This window comes from Acomys russatus, chromosome 23 (genome assembly GCF_903995435.1).
Source record: "Acomys russatus chromosome 23, mAcoRus1.1, whole genome shotgun sequence".
Classification (NCBI taxonomy): Eukaryota; Metazoa; Chordata; class Mammalia; order Rodentia; family Muridae; genus Acomys; species Acomys russatus.
In genome coordinates, this window is record NC_067159.1 from 46537787 (window position 1) to 46552915 (window position 15129).

Here is a 15129-nt window from a genome sequence, read left to right on the forward strand (position 1 = left end):
AATGGACATCAGTTCTCAACCTCGTGTGAAGTTTGCTGAAGAAAGGCATGGCTTCCAACCTGGCACCTACAGAAGCAGGGAAAGCCAGGCCTCAAGCTTAGCCAGCTGCCTGGAAAGTGGGTGGCAGTCAGGCCAAGGGTCACGCGTGCTGATGAGTGTAGTTCTCATTGATAGTGGCTTGTGCTGTTGTCCACACAGCTCCATTGTGTGCTCGGTGTTTCATGGTAGCCTGCTGGGTTTATAGAGAGGGGGATGGACGGGAGGAGGATGAGGATGAGGAAGAGGAGGCTGGGAAACAGTAGCAAGAATCACGACTGAGAGAAGCGGCCTATAGTGAATCTGGGACCCTGTGACAGTTAGCTTTGTCAGCTTAACACAACCATAAGTTAGGGGCGGTTGTCTTAATTAAGGCGGCTGATATAAGGAGACCCAGCCCATGGTGGGAGACACCATTCCCTATGCAAGGGGGCCCCGAGCTGCCTGAAAGTAGAGAGACCAAGGCAAGCACAAGAAAGCACATAAGCACGTGTGCATTCACCTCCCCTGCTCCTGACTTGTGTGTGACCTCTCTGGCTGCCTCAGGCTCCTTCCGTTGTGGCCACCCCTAACCCTAAGCCTGGAACTGTAAGCTTTCTCTCCTGGGTTACTTAGTGTCTGGATATTTTGTCTCAGCTACAATCCCCCTCCTCCACCCAAACAGGTAGATTTAAAAGACCGAGCATAGGTGGTAATGGTAGGTAGCATCTAAGATGAGATGAGATGCTGAGTTATTTTAAAAGACAAGTTAAATATAGTTGTATGACTTTCATTGGAGGATATTTCATCAAAGGAACTGCCAGCAATAAATTAATGATCCAGTTGCTCATATCCTCATCAAGGTTTTTTGTTTTTTTGTCTCATATGTGTGTGAGTGTGAGCATGTGTGCACATGTGTGCACGTCTGTGTGTGTGTGTGTCTTGTCTGAAACGGACGCTTATGTAGCCCAAACTCACCTAGTACTTACTGTGTAGCTGAGAATGAACTTAAACACCTACCCCCCACCTCCCAAGAAGTAGGAATATGGACATTAGGCATTGCCCACCATGCCTGACCAACACCATTATTTTGTATCGAAACTATCCTGGCATGTTTACAATGAGAACTCATCATGGTTTTAATTTGCATTTCCCCAGCTCCTTATGACATTGGTTCACCAGCTCTACCTTGCTGCCCAGGTGAGGTGCAGGGCCCTGTTCTCCCAAGTGCTGTGGAAGGTGAAGAGCAGGGCCAGCTCTCCTGCTCTCATGACTCCAGGCCAGCACTCTCCCCTGCTATAGATGGCAAGGGACAAGGGATGGGAGAAGGGTGTCTCTCCTCATCCCTGCCATGACAGGCAAGCATTGGCTGTCCTGTGCTTAAACCCACTGAGCCGGCTTACCTGCAACCCCCACATCCAAGGCAAGCTCTACTGTGCTGCAGCAGGTGAGGATCAGGGACAACTCTCCTGCCTGCCATAGGTGGTGAGGGGTGAGGGTGGGGGAAGGCATCTCTCCCTCACCCACACCACCACACAGAAGATAAGTGGTAAGGCCAGCTCTCCCACATTCATATCCTAGGGGCCTGCTCACCAGCAACTCCTGCAATGTGCAGGCCTGCTGTCCCTGATTACTGCAGCTGGTTAGGGGTGGGGTCAGCTCTCCTGCTCTCATGCTCCCGGGCCCAGCTTTCCCGTGATGTCCAGGTAAGGGGTAGGGCCAGTTCTGCACAATCCTTAGACATTATTATCTCCCTGGCGTCTGCAGACCAGACCAGGGATTCTGCCTGGCCTTTGGTAGTAACAGACCCCTGTTATTGCAGGGCCATGGCTCCAGACATGACCCCCAGTGGCAGCACAGGCCAGGACCTCACCATGGCTCCAGGTGGCATCACTGGCTACTCACATCAGGCTGTTCCTCACTACCCTCGAGTCTCCAGCTCTGCCTCTCTTCATTGTGCACACATCCTTCTGTTTCTTTCTCTTCCATTTCTCCACCACTTACTTGCTCTTCTTAGTGGCACTTGGAGCCTCTGGGTATCTGGGTCATCTCAGGAGTGGTCTCAGGAGTGTCATGCCTTGCTTGTGCAGTATGGCCCCAGAAAGGGGTCATCTCGGGTAGCTCCCTGTCCCAGACCCCTGGCACTGGACTGGTGGTCATTTCCTGCTTGCCTTTTCAGGGGATGTTAGGCTATCAGCCATTCAGATATTCATAATGAGTATAGACATAGTCTCTCTCCTCTCTGCCACCTACTGATGCACAAGTGACAGACACAGCAGCCACACCTGCAATGCCTCTAGGGCTAGGTTGAAGTTTTCTTAGCAAGACTCTCTGTAATTAATATAGTTTGGGCTGTAAATAACCCATCTGTGTAGATTACATTGGTTGTTAATTTCTTGTTGACTTTTTTTTAATAAAAGAAGAAAAGTGGTTTTAGCATTCTTACAAAAAAATGGTACAGAATATAAAAATACGATGCTGATACCTACAAATTCCCTAAAAATGGAGCATTAGTGAGCTTTCCCTAGAAATGTCCTGCATGTTACATACATAAGATTCGTGTGCTTGGTGCTGCTCGCAGTGAAAGCAGGAATTTCTGTGAAGTGAACCAGGTGACACATTTCCCAGCAGCCACTGAGAGGAGGTAAGTCCATGGCCAGAGTAAAGAAGAGGGCCTCCCCAGCGCCTTGTTCATTGCTCTTCTGCAGCTGCCTTTCCTGGCTCTGCAGCCTGCAGCCCCTGACAGACTCATGATGTCTGCTCTCTTCCTTATGAGTCCTCTTGGCACCTTGCTGTTGTATGAGAGATTGCCGAATGTCACAAAGAAGCCCTTTGTCTGCTTCTACGTATTAGTTGAAACGAGAGGGAGATATTGATCAAGACTGGGGTTTATTTTGTTTTGGTGTTGTGGATTTTGGTTGTTTTGGTGTTGTAGTCCCATTGTTTCTAATTTTCTTTCACCACATTACATCTTCAAGATGCTAAAATGCAGTTGGGTGCCGTAGCACACACCTTTAATCCCTGCGCTCAGGAGGCAGACAGGCAGATCTCTGTGAGTTCAAGGCCAGGCTGGTCTACAGAGTGAGTTCCAGGACAGCCAGAGCTACATAATGGGACTCTGTGTTGAAAACAAACAAAGCAAAAACAAAAAAACAAACAAAAAGGATGCTAAAATGGCAGAATTAATGTGAAAAATGCAGTTACTTTTCTAAAGGTTAAATGTTAAACATCTTAATAACAGTTGAACTAACATTTATACATTAGATATTTGAAGGTAGCTAAGCCAAGTCATCAGCTCAACTAGAAGGCATTCAGATTTCTTACTGGAATATGTCATGTGATGTTTTGCTGGGAAGATTCACGTTCTTAATTGTGTTTGGTTTTCAATGATATTAAAATAAGTGCATTTCCTGAGTACAATTGGATTGTGCCATTAAGGGATTTGATGCCCTTTTGTTTCAGGCAGCACAGGATCTACTCTGGATAAAATCTAGCCATGAATAATCCACACAAAAATCCAGTAGATAAACTCATATTCAGAACCATCCAGAACAACAGGGATTGCGTTCATTCTGTGTTCTATTGCTTAGATGTTTCTGAGTCACGATTCTCCTTGAGTTTGCATGTGTAGGCTGAGACAATGCCTTTATTGGCCCATAGGAAGGAAAGGGGAAGATGGAGAAGAGACACGCCCAAGGAGCCTGTTGTGTGGTGCTGCTCAGTCTAGCCCCGTGACACCATGTTCCTTCCATCACGCTCCAGGACCGAGAAGCACGATGCCACAGGGTCACAGTCTAGGGCAGGGCTTCTGAATCTTCTTCACTTGTTGCCCCTTTCTTTTTCTTTCATTTTTTGAGACAGGATTTCTCTGTGTAGCCTTGGCTGTCCTGGACTTGCTTTTTAGACCAAGCTGGCCTCGAACTCACAGTGATTCACCTGCCTCTGCCTCTCGAGTGTTGGAATTAAAGGTGTGTGCCACCACAGCTTACTTGTTGCCCATTTTAACCAGAGAAATTTTTATATAACCTTGAGTATATAGACATACAAATCAAATAAACATAATCATAAGAAAGTTACATTACATTAATTTACTTATAATTTATCATGTGAGAGAGAGAGAGAGAGAGAGAGAGAGAGAGAGAGAGAGAGAGAGAGAGAGAGAGAGAGAGAGAGAGAGAGAGAGAGAGATCTGTGTGGGCATGCTCAAACCACAGAGCATGTGGAGGTCAGAGGACAACTTGTGGAAGTCAGTTGTCTCCTTTGGCCATGTATGTCCAAAGGTTCAGCCTCAGGTCCTCAGCCTTGGCAGCAGATCCCATTACCCCCTGAGTCATCCCCTCAGGCCCATGAAAATTTAGTTAGCTGTAAACTGGTTCGGTGGCTTGACTAAAAGTGCCCGTTGCTTACATATAAGGACTTGAATTTGGATCTTAACACTCCCATAAACACTGGGCGTGGTGGGGTCAACCTGCAACCAAAGTGCCGGGGGTACAGAGATATGCAGGTCTTGGGGCTCCCTGGCCTGCCAGCCTAGCCCAAACAGTAAGATGTAGGGTCAGTGAGAGACCCTGTCTCAAAAAGCGAAGTGGAGACTGATGGAGAAAGATAGCTGAGGTTGGCCTCTGGCCTCCGAGTGCCCACAGACAAGTGAGGGCACTCCTATATACATAGAGATGCACACATATGCATGCACACATGCATTTATTTTAAGTCAAGTCTTTGGTATACATGTAATCTTACCATTCGTGAAAGAGGAAAGCAAGTTTGCATACTAATGAAATAGTTGTGCACGTCACTTTTACATAAAGAGATAAAGCGTGGTGGAGTATATATTACCAGAGAGCAAAGCATGTTCAGTGTTTTGGGGCTGGCTCATGTTTTGATTGCATACTCAACCCTGTTGAGACCACATGGATACATGCACACAACGACAGAAGTGTGTTTAAGACTGTTTCAGAAGTTGTTGGAAATTCTGTCAAACCCAAACAGCAATTTTAAAAATCATTCTAACAGAGTACAGTGCACAGGCTTGCAAATTTGATCCGTACATACTGAGAAATGGCAATAAGAAAACATCAAAAGGCTGTGTTTTTCTACAATCTAACATTAGATTTCTGTAAGAGCATAACACTTCGAATGCGCAATCAAAACACCTTAGTTCGTAACGTAGAACAGTCTTGAGCCCAAGTCAGGGCATCTCATAGAGGTTGGCGGTGTTGCACGGTGCGCTGGCATGCACTCTGCCAAGGCAACACACTATGTCTTTCTAAGCAAGGCTGCAATGAAGTTGCTCCATGCAACGTGGGTGAGTGGTGACAGAAACATCTCAGATTCATTTCTTACCTGATTTTAAATTAAGTTCGGCTCTTTTAGGGCTCAGGAACATTTTACCACTGCCAAGGCTTTCATGACCCTCACATTTCGTTATGTGACCTATATAGTTTAAGAAGAGGTTGTGTCTAGGAGGTCACAGGACACATCCCACATATATGTATAAGACTTCCTAAAACTGTAATCACCTCATATTTTCTGAAGGTCTTCTATGGGTACTTTTAATGGCTCTTATAAATAACTAAATTCTTAAGCTATAAAGCACATCACTGTTGAGTGAACATGTATGCTTTCTGTAAGGGTAGGTGACATAAAATAAGTGCCAGGGGTTCTGAGAAAGTATGCCTGGCTCTAGAAGCTACCCCACACACTGATGCCAAAGGCAAACCCATGTATGGAACAGAGGGACACTGGCATCATGGGACCTATCTAGTTTGATTGAATTCTTTTCCCGTTGATAAATAAATGCATTTAAGGACTATTGCTTAAACATAGAACATTGACCTTGTTCAGATGGGCCAACTAATATCCTATAATAGACCAAGGGGCAAAATGTATCCCTGCTTGAGGGAGAACTTATGGGGCATTTCTAACACTTTATAGGGGTGTGCTAGTTACTTTTGACTGTCAACAGGACACAGCCTAGAATTTCCTAGGAAGAGAGCAGTTGAGGAACTGCCCAGGTCAGGTTGGCCAGGGGCATGTCTTTGGTGATTGTTGATGGCTACAAGAAGACTCAGTCCATTTGGGCAGCACCATTCCCTGTTTTGGGGCCCTGTGTGTGTGTGTGGGGGGGGGGGGTTGACCGAGTCTGAGCAAGCAGGAAGCATGATGGTTTTCCTGCTCTTTATACTGTGGATGTCTATAAACTCTTGCCACTGTGACTTCCCAACACAAGGAATTGTAACCTGGAATTACAAAGCCACATAAGCAAGTCCCTTCCTCCCCTAAGTTGCTTTTGTCAAGATATTTGTTACAGAAATGGAGCTAAAATGGTACAGGAGGAAGCAAGAGAGCAAGGGTCAGGCTTGTCAGGCTTCTGGTTGTGAGACATAGGGAGAGTTTCAGCTTAAGGAATAGTTTTTTTCTCCCTTCCAGTCTCTGAGGCTTTTATCTTCTCACTGTCACACAAGGAGGTAACTGTTTGCCCAGTAGCCTGCCTTGTACCGCAGTCCTTGCTGTCCCCAGCAGATCTCAAAATCCTCCTGTTGTTGCTAACCTTCCCCAGTTTCCTAGCCCTCTTGCTTGTAGTTGTAGACTTCCAACCCTTTGCCCCCATCCCCTGCTTCTCTCCCCTGTGTGGCTGTCTCTATCTGTATAGCCACAGTCCTCTCTTTTACCGTCCTACTCAATAGGAGAAGGCTTCACCGGAAAAGGGCAGCCCAGCAGGGCTCTGGTCCCCTGGAGCTGAAATGCCATCTCTACTGTCCAGACAAGCAGGGGTAAACAAACACCCTGCTGGCTCTCTGTGCTGTCTGAGGCTCCTTGTCCGGAGTCTGAGGCAGGAAGCTGATGGAGAACAGGCCATCCCCCCACTCCCCACACCCCCCTCCCCCCAGCCATCTCGGATGTCAGTTCACCGTCCTTGGCCACAACCTTATGCTTAAGTAGTGTTGGTATCCAACCAGAATTCTGCACACGCAACAGTATCCGTCTCCTGAGCTCTGATTCAAGGCAGATGGGTATCCCAGAGGACGTTGAGTGACACTAACTACTTGGGATCTCATAAAAATAGATAACTCAGGGCAGTTAGCTGGGGTGCAGCTGGTTAGCACTGTAACCTGTTACTTTGTCTAACTGGTAAGACTGGGGCATGGGTGGGCATGATAAATGTACCTCAACTTATAACCATCTCCCCCATGCTCAGCACCCTTCTCTCCAACTTGTGATATTTCTGAGGACAGTTCACTTGGAAACACACACATGTTTACAAGCTGGAATGGGTGTGAAAAAATATGCTCAGCTAGCAGAGGCCCTAGAGTGACTCTTGTTCACTTCTGCTCTTTCTCACGGCTATGACACAATATTTACACTGTGTTTATGTGTTTTTCCACAGCAGCTGACAGTCATGTAAACATACCCAGTTTAGTGATCAAGTCAGAAGATAGATGTGTGTCCCAGTCTGTCCCTCTGAGCTGGCTTCGTGGACTGGCAACACACAAGCATTTTGCACATGCCATGTCTATATAGAGAACTCAGAGCTGTAAAACCTCGCTTGAATCCAAGTTACCATATGAACCAGTTGGCATCAAAACCCTAAACAAAGTTCAGTGACTAGTTTGTTTCTTCCAAGCAGGCTCCTGGACAGAAATATAAAAGCGGCACACATGCAAACATTGTTTTTCCAGAAAATGAGCAGATTTAAAAAAAAACAAAAAAACATGCCCTGAACAGGATGCTCTCTTCCCTAGTTTCATCTCCATTCTGCCCCCTACCCCCAGCTTACTTGCAGTGGAAGAAGGTAAAATAAAGCCCTGCTAGAAACAGAAGAAAGATGAAATATTTACATCCTGTGGGGGCTGAGCTGGGTTCACTTGGAATTCAAGACCTCTTCTATGTAGGCTATGCTTGTCTAGGACTAAGGATGAAACAGCGACAGGCACTGATCCTATGGTCCAAGGCGGGGGTGGGGGGAGGGGCTCACCTCTCCAAGCCTTATTTCAATCCATCATAGCACAGGAAATTTGAATGAAGCTCACTCTTGATATAATAAAGAAGTTGAGAAGTTTTAGTCTAAGTTAGTGAGCCAGAAAAATGTAGTATTTTAAGACTTCTAAGATCTCAGGAGCCAGGTGTGCCTTTAATCCCAGCACTTGGGAGGCAGAGGCAGAGGCAGAGGCAGGTGGGTTGTTGTGAGTTTGAGGCCAGCCTGGTCTACGAAGCCAGTCTAGGACAGCTAAGGCTACATAGAGAAGAAACACTGTGTCGAAAAGCAAAAGCAAAACAAAACAAAACAAAAATAACTCAGATAAACTGGGTGTGGTGGCAGACGCCTGTAATCCTAGCACCCTGACTCAATAAATGAAAGAAAATGACCAGAGATAATTATCTGCGGTTGTTGTTTTGTTTTTGTTTACATTTTCACTGTCAAGTATATTTTTATGCACTTACCCATTACCAATGCCAAAACAAAAATAATCATGACAGAGTTAGAACTAGGAAAACTATTGCATGCAGACACAGTATTACATGCAGGAAAGAGAACAAGAGACAATGAGTATTGCGGATGTGGAAGGACTGACTGCAGGGAATGGATAAGTTATGAAAGAGGATATGAAGCTACACGCAGGAGAGCTGGCCCTGCCCCTCCCCTGGGCGGCACAGTGGAGCTGTCCCTGGTGGCTTGGACATGAGAAAGGCAGCCATAATGGCATGAATGCCAGAGAGCCAGTTCCGCCCCTCAGCAGCTGGCAGGAGATTGTCCCTGCCCCTCACCTGGGCCAAGTGGGAGAGCTGGTTCTGGTAGTGTGGATGCAGGAGAGCTGACAAGCTGAACAACACAGCCACAACCCAGGCCCAGATCCAAGACTCTGAGTTGGCCCGCCCCACCTCTACCTCATCTGTGAACTGCTGGAGCGCGTGAAGATGCTGGTCCTCCAGAACCAAAGCGGCAGCATCTCCATGACACAGGATAACAACAGGATATCTGAGAGGAGTCCTAGTGAGGATCCAGTACTGATAATGTAGCAGAAACCAGAAGCCTCGAAACAGACCAGTGACTCATTGCAATGAACACTTCCAAGTAAAGCTGTTCGGGCAAAAGGGTACACTTTGTGACACACTGTGACACATCACAGCTTCCACGGTGAATGGGTTTGTTTTGTTGCAAGGGTGGAGGGTGGATATGGAGGGACGCGGCAGGGTAAGTGGGTTTGGGATGTATGGTGTGAAATTCACAAAGACCCAATAAAAAGCTCAACGGGAGGAAAAGACCTTCCACAGGGTACAGATGTGTATGTATGGGTGGTCAAACTTAGAAAAATGATTGTTTAGTTGAATGAATACTCTGGTTTTTCTAGTTTAAAATGTTCTGTAAATTGGGCTGGAGAGATGGCATGGTGATTTAAGAGTCCCTGGTATGCTGAGTTCAGATCCTAGCAACCCACAGCCTAGTGCTTGTGGGGAGAGACAGGAAGGTTTCTGCAGATGTTGGCTGTCAGCTTAGCTCTAGGCTCAGTGAGAGTCCTGCCTCAGTGGGGTAGGTGGAGAGTGACAGAGCGATGTCCCTGATGTTGTCCTCTGGCCTCTATATACACAGGAGTGGGTAAGGGAATGCGTGGCTACACACACAAACATATGCACACCACACACACACACACACACACACACACACACACTGCACACACACATGCAGGGCATGTACCACACACATACACACGTGTGTGTACATACAACATACACATGTGCACACACCACACATGTGTGTGCATACAACACGCACGGGCATATACATGCACGTGTGTGCATACAGCACAAGTGTGTGTGCACACACACATGCAGTGCATACACCACACACATATGCATTCAATGCACACATGTGCAGTGCATATACCACACACACATACACATTTGCATAAACCACACATGTATACTATGCACACACATGCACACCCATTCACACACAAATGCATCCTGTAAACATGTCTAACAGTTTGAAGGATTTTTTTTTTTTTTAAACCAGTGTCACTTTAAACTCGGAAAGTGTAACTCCATTTACCCATTGAAGAACGATAAATATCTGAGATGTTGTAACTGCAGAAGCTGGGCTTGGGGCTTGGAGAAAAGGGAACACATTCATTTCCTCTCCTACCCTCTCTTCCTCTCCTTCCTCTCCCCTCTTTGCCTCACTTCCTATCCTTTCCTCCTCCTTTCCTTCCCACCTCCCTCTCTTCTTCCTTGTGGTTGAGATTGAGCCCTCATGCCCACATCACCAAGAGCTGCACATTCTCCCGCCCAGAGAATGTGTCGAGCTTGTAGAAAGACAGAAGTGACAATATTAAAAAGTGATGGGTTGTCTTTGAAAGTGAAAATGGAAAACTACAATCCTGACATGAGATTTAGTTTCCACTTGAAAGAACTACAGTGTGAGATGTAGCGCCTAATTACACACAGCAGCTGATACGACTTGACAGCTTACCTGAAAACGAACTGCAAAGGAGGGCTTAGTCTAAAAAAACGGTACCACCTGGCCACAATAATTGAAATATTGAAAGCCTCTTAGCAGAGCACAAATAAATATTTCAGCATGAGAGCTATATATTCTCCCCTGCCGCCTGTGACAACAGATTAATGGGTGATCATTTTCATTATTTTTTACGTAACTTATGTTCTGTGTGTTTGTATTTTCTTCTTGTTATATGTTGACACTATAGAAAGGAAATCTAATAACGATTCCTCTCTACTTTATAAATCTTATATGGGAATAAAACTAATAAATAGATAATCACTAGAGAAAACTTGAATACAAAAACTTTTAACTTAAAATCCCAAAGCTTAGATTTTTCCATTAGAGAGGCCTCATATTTCCCTTTATGAAATCTTTTAGGAACTCAAAACTGTAAATGATGCTTTGTCATTACACACCTCCATGAGCTAAAATGTAAGCTGATAGTGGTACCCACTTTTTCCTTGAGAGGACAGAGATGCTGGCTAAGGGAAGAAAGTAAGCAAATTTTTTATAAACACCTTCCAAGAACCCCTCCCCCTTCCTATATTGATTGTTGACCAGTAACACCTTAGTTTATACAGAAATCAAAGCTATGTAAGGTAAAATCCATACTTGACACTTCATCTCAGTTTTATAGATCCTGTCCCTTCTCCATCATAATGTCATTAATAATCTTAAAGTGAAAGGCATTGAGCCAAGTTCCTTTTATTAGCAGGTTCTACCAAGTATTTAAAGAGAGAAGAGATACCAGTTCTCTGTGATCCCTTCAGTAAAACAGAAGCCCATATGGTCATAGGCTATCAAGTCTCATCTTGGTAGCCTGCTTATTCTTTCTTTGAGTGTCACCAGGCCTCCCCACCAAGGGGAAGCAGTCAAATATGGGGCACTAGAGTTCATGTCAGAGTCAGTCCCCACTCTCTACATAACTGTGGAGAATGTCCTGTCCATTGGGTAGATCAGAGTAGGGGTTCAATGTTTACTACTTGTATTGTCCTTGGTTAGTGCAATAGTTTGAGCAGACCCCCCTGGGCCCCAATCCACCCATCACAATGTTCTTCTTGTAGGTTTCTAGGACACTCTGGGCCCTTCTATTTCCCCATCTCCTATATTTCTCTTACCTAGAGTCTCAGTAGGCTGTCCTCACATCTATCCCAATCTCCTGGTAAGTGAAGACTTTCATGGGACATGCCTTTTGGGGCTAGTGCCCAATTATAAGTGAGTATATACCATGTGAGTCTTTCTGCTTCTGGGTTAACTCACTCATTATGATCATTTCTAGTTCCATCCATTTGTCCACAAATTTCGGGATTTCCTTGGTTTTAATAGCTGAGTAGTATTCCATAGTGTAAATGTACCACAGTTTCTTTATCCGTTCTTCAACTGAGGGACATTTAGGCTGTTTCCAGGTTCTGGCTATTATGAATAAGGCTGCTATGAACATGGTTGAGCATATGTCCTTGTTGTGTGCTGGAGCATCTTCTGGGTATATTCCAAGGAGTGGAATAGCTGGGTCTTGAGGAAGCCCTATTCCCAGTTTTCTGAGAAAGCGCCAGATAGATTTCCAAAGTGGTTGTACAGCACTTGCTGTTCTTACAGAGGACCTAGGTTCACTTCTCAGCCCCTCGCATGGCAGCTCACAACTGCCCATAACTCCCTTTCCAGGGGATCTGATGCCCTCTTCTCACCACCTCAGGCTCCTGCATACATGTGCTGCACACACACACCACAGGGCATAAAACAAATAAGTCATTTTTAAAAAAATCCCTTAAAATACTAACAAACAGAATCCAATAATAAGTAACCCAATTATATACCGTGTCTAGTAGCATTTATCCCAGGGATACAAAGCTAATTGAGCTCCTGAATATCAGCATAACCTAACAAATCAGCATGCAAAAAGAAGAAAAATCTTACATACATATCAACATGTACAGGGAAAAAAAAACTATGTGAGGAAACGCCCATTACAATTACTAACAAACAAACAACAACAACACAAGCATAAGCTCTCAGCAAGCCTGAAATGGAGAGGAAGGTCTTCAACTAGACAAAGAACTTCCGCTAAGGGGCCAGCAAGCTGGATTAGAGGGTAAAGGCTCCGAAAACCTGGATTTGATCCTCTGGGACCCACATGTAGAAGGAGAGAACCAACTCTGCGAGTTGTCCTCCGACCTCCACACATGCACCATGGCAGCCATACCACCACCTACCTCTGAGCACAATAAAAGTAATGAAATATGACAAAATATCTTTTAAAAAGAGCATATACTAAATCCTTACAGTAAGTACATGCTTAAGGGTAACCAGCTAAATATTTGTCCTTTAAGATTAGGAACAGGTGCTGCAAGTCTTAGCTAGTGTAATAAGACAAGAAAATACAATGAAAGATGTATATATTTTTGAAAAGCAAGAAAACCTAAACTGCCTTTTATTTTCAAATGACATGATTTTCTACATGGGAAAATTTCAAAGAATCGACCTTCATACATACACAAAATTCCAAGAATTAGGAGAGAAATATAGCAAAGATTCGGGGAAAAATATTTATACACAAAGTCAGCCACTTCTGTACCAGCAATGAACTCGGGGGATTTTTAAACCAGAAAAATGTAAAATAAAGCCATACAGGTATAGTTAACTGGTCTTTGACAGGGATTTTAAAAAAGCCTCTTATGTTAGTCTTTTCAGATGACTACCATAACAAAATCCATTGCTAGGTAGCTTAAACAATGGGGCAAAATGCACAGCTCTAAAGGCTGTAGGTTTGAGATAAAAGCGCTAAAGTGGCTGGATTCTGCCAAGTGAACAGCAGATAAGCTACAGACAGAGTAACAGTATTTGTAGAATGCGTACCTGGAAGTAGATTTCTATATAAAATATTTAAAGAACTCTTAAAGGTCAACACTAGTGGTGAGCATGGTGGTGTACACCTTTAATCCCAGCACTTGGGAGGTAGAGGAAAGTATTTCTCTGTGAATTCTATGCAAGACCCAGTTTGCATAGAAAGTTCCAGAAGAGCTAGAGTTACATAGAAATATCTTATCTCAAACAACACCACCACCACCAAACAAACAAACAAAAAAACAAAGGTCAAAAAATAAGAAACGGTATGGTTAAAATTGACTTCTCCACTAGGCGGTGTTGGCGCACGCCTTTAATCCCAGCACTTGGGAGGCAGAGGCAGGTGGATCCCTGTGAGTTCAAGGCCAGCCTGGTCTACAAAGCGAATCCAGGATAGCCAAGGCAACACAGAGAAACCCTGTCTCAAAAAACCAAAAACAAACAAAACAAAACAAAACAAAACAAAAAATTGACTTCTCCATAAATAAAACATACAAATGTTAGCAAATTATAAATTAAAACGTGAGACCATAACTTGCCTAATATGATAGAAAAAAAGAAAAAAGAAAAAAAGAAATGAAACTACCAGCTGCTTGGCAAGAATATGACGAAACAAGGAATTCTTACTGCTTATAGAAATGTAAATGGCACAGCCACTGTGGAAACTTCTTGCAAAGCCAGAAGAGTCTTACAATACAGTCCAGCAACTACTTCCAAATTGTATGCCCACACAAATGCTGGTGTTTAGCTATGCACAGCAGCATAAACATAATCACCCAAACCTGGAAGCAACACAATATCCTGTAAGTAAAGGAGTAAATAACTATGGCACATTCACAGGAGGGAAATTATTTAGCAATAAGAAATGATCAGGAATGTGTGTAAGGCAAAACCATCTGGAAAGGCTAGATACCACATGATTCCTTCTATATGACAACTTGGGAGACACAGTCACAGCAACACAAAGGAAAGGATTAGTGAGTGATAAGGTGGAGACTGAACAGGTAAAACAGGGGGCGGGGGCAGTCATACCGCTCTGTGTGGCATGTTTGGGGTTTGTGGTATTAATGTGATAGCACCAGAGAAACAATGCAAATAAACACACCAATGGCATGTCTCAGTATGACAAACTGGAAAAGCATTCAAGAGGTGGGAAGTCCACAACGGAAACCAGTATTGTTTTTGTTTTTTTTAATCTTTTTTTTTTTTTTTTTTTTTAACTGCATATGAAACAGCTTTGCTAGGAGGGAGGGAACTGCTGACCTGGGTGACTTTGGAAATGAGGAAAGCGCGTTAGGTTAGAAGCAGAAGCAGCTACTGAACACAGTAATCTAGTTAGTGGTGGTCCAGCGCTGATGCGGGTGACCAGATGGGCGAGTGGGCAGCAGGTGGTGGAACAAGGGAGTTTGCAGCAGTGGATCAGAGCTGAAGAGATTGATTTGAATCTGTATTTGATTGTGTAGATGCTTACAGATGTTCATATGGGTTCATATATTAATTATTATATATGCATTTATACATTCACATGTATTTCTGTGCTCTGTTGGCTGAGAGAGCGTAGAAGAAACAGTACCCCAGTAGTTCTGAATAGGCGAGTTGTGTCAGGGTCACCAAAAGCCAACTAAAAGTTCGCAGTGGCCAAATGGAGCAGTTCGAGCAACAAGATAAAGTATTCTTGGGTAGCTTACCGTTGTGGACATCTCTGGGTCTCTCCTGATGTGAGCAAGTTGTGTAAAAGGTTCATCTCCCACATAGGGTTTATGTAGGCATTCTGC

General features: G+C 44.4%; 1 protein-coding gene and 1 non-coding gene across 2 annotated transcripts in view; one reads left to right on the forward strand and one right to left on the reverse strand.

Annotated features, from left to right (window-relative positions):
* Ddah1 (dimethylarginine dimethylaminohydrolase 1) overlaps nt 1-15129 on the forward strand; it is a 131261-nt gene that overhangs the window by 26494 nt on the left and 89638 nt on the right. The gene's annotated exons all lie outside the window — the stretch shown is intronic.
* On the reverse strand, nt 2197-2322 carry LOC127206736 (small nucleolar RNA SNORA17). Its single transcript, XR_007832840.1, has one exon. It is a non-coding gene; the product is annotated as a small nucleolar RNA SNORA17 (small nucleolar RNA).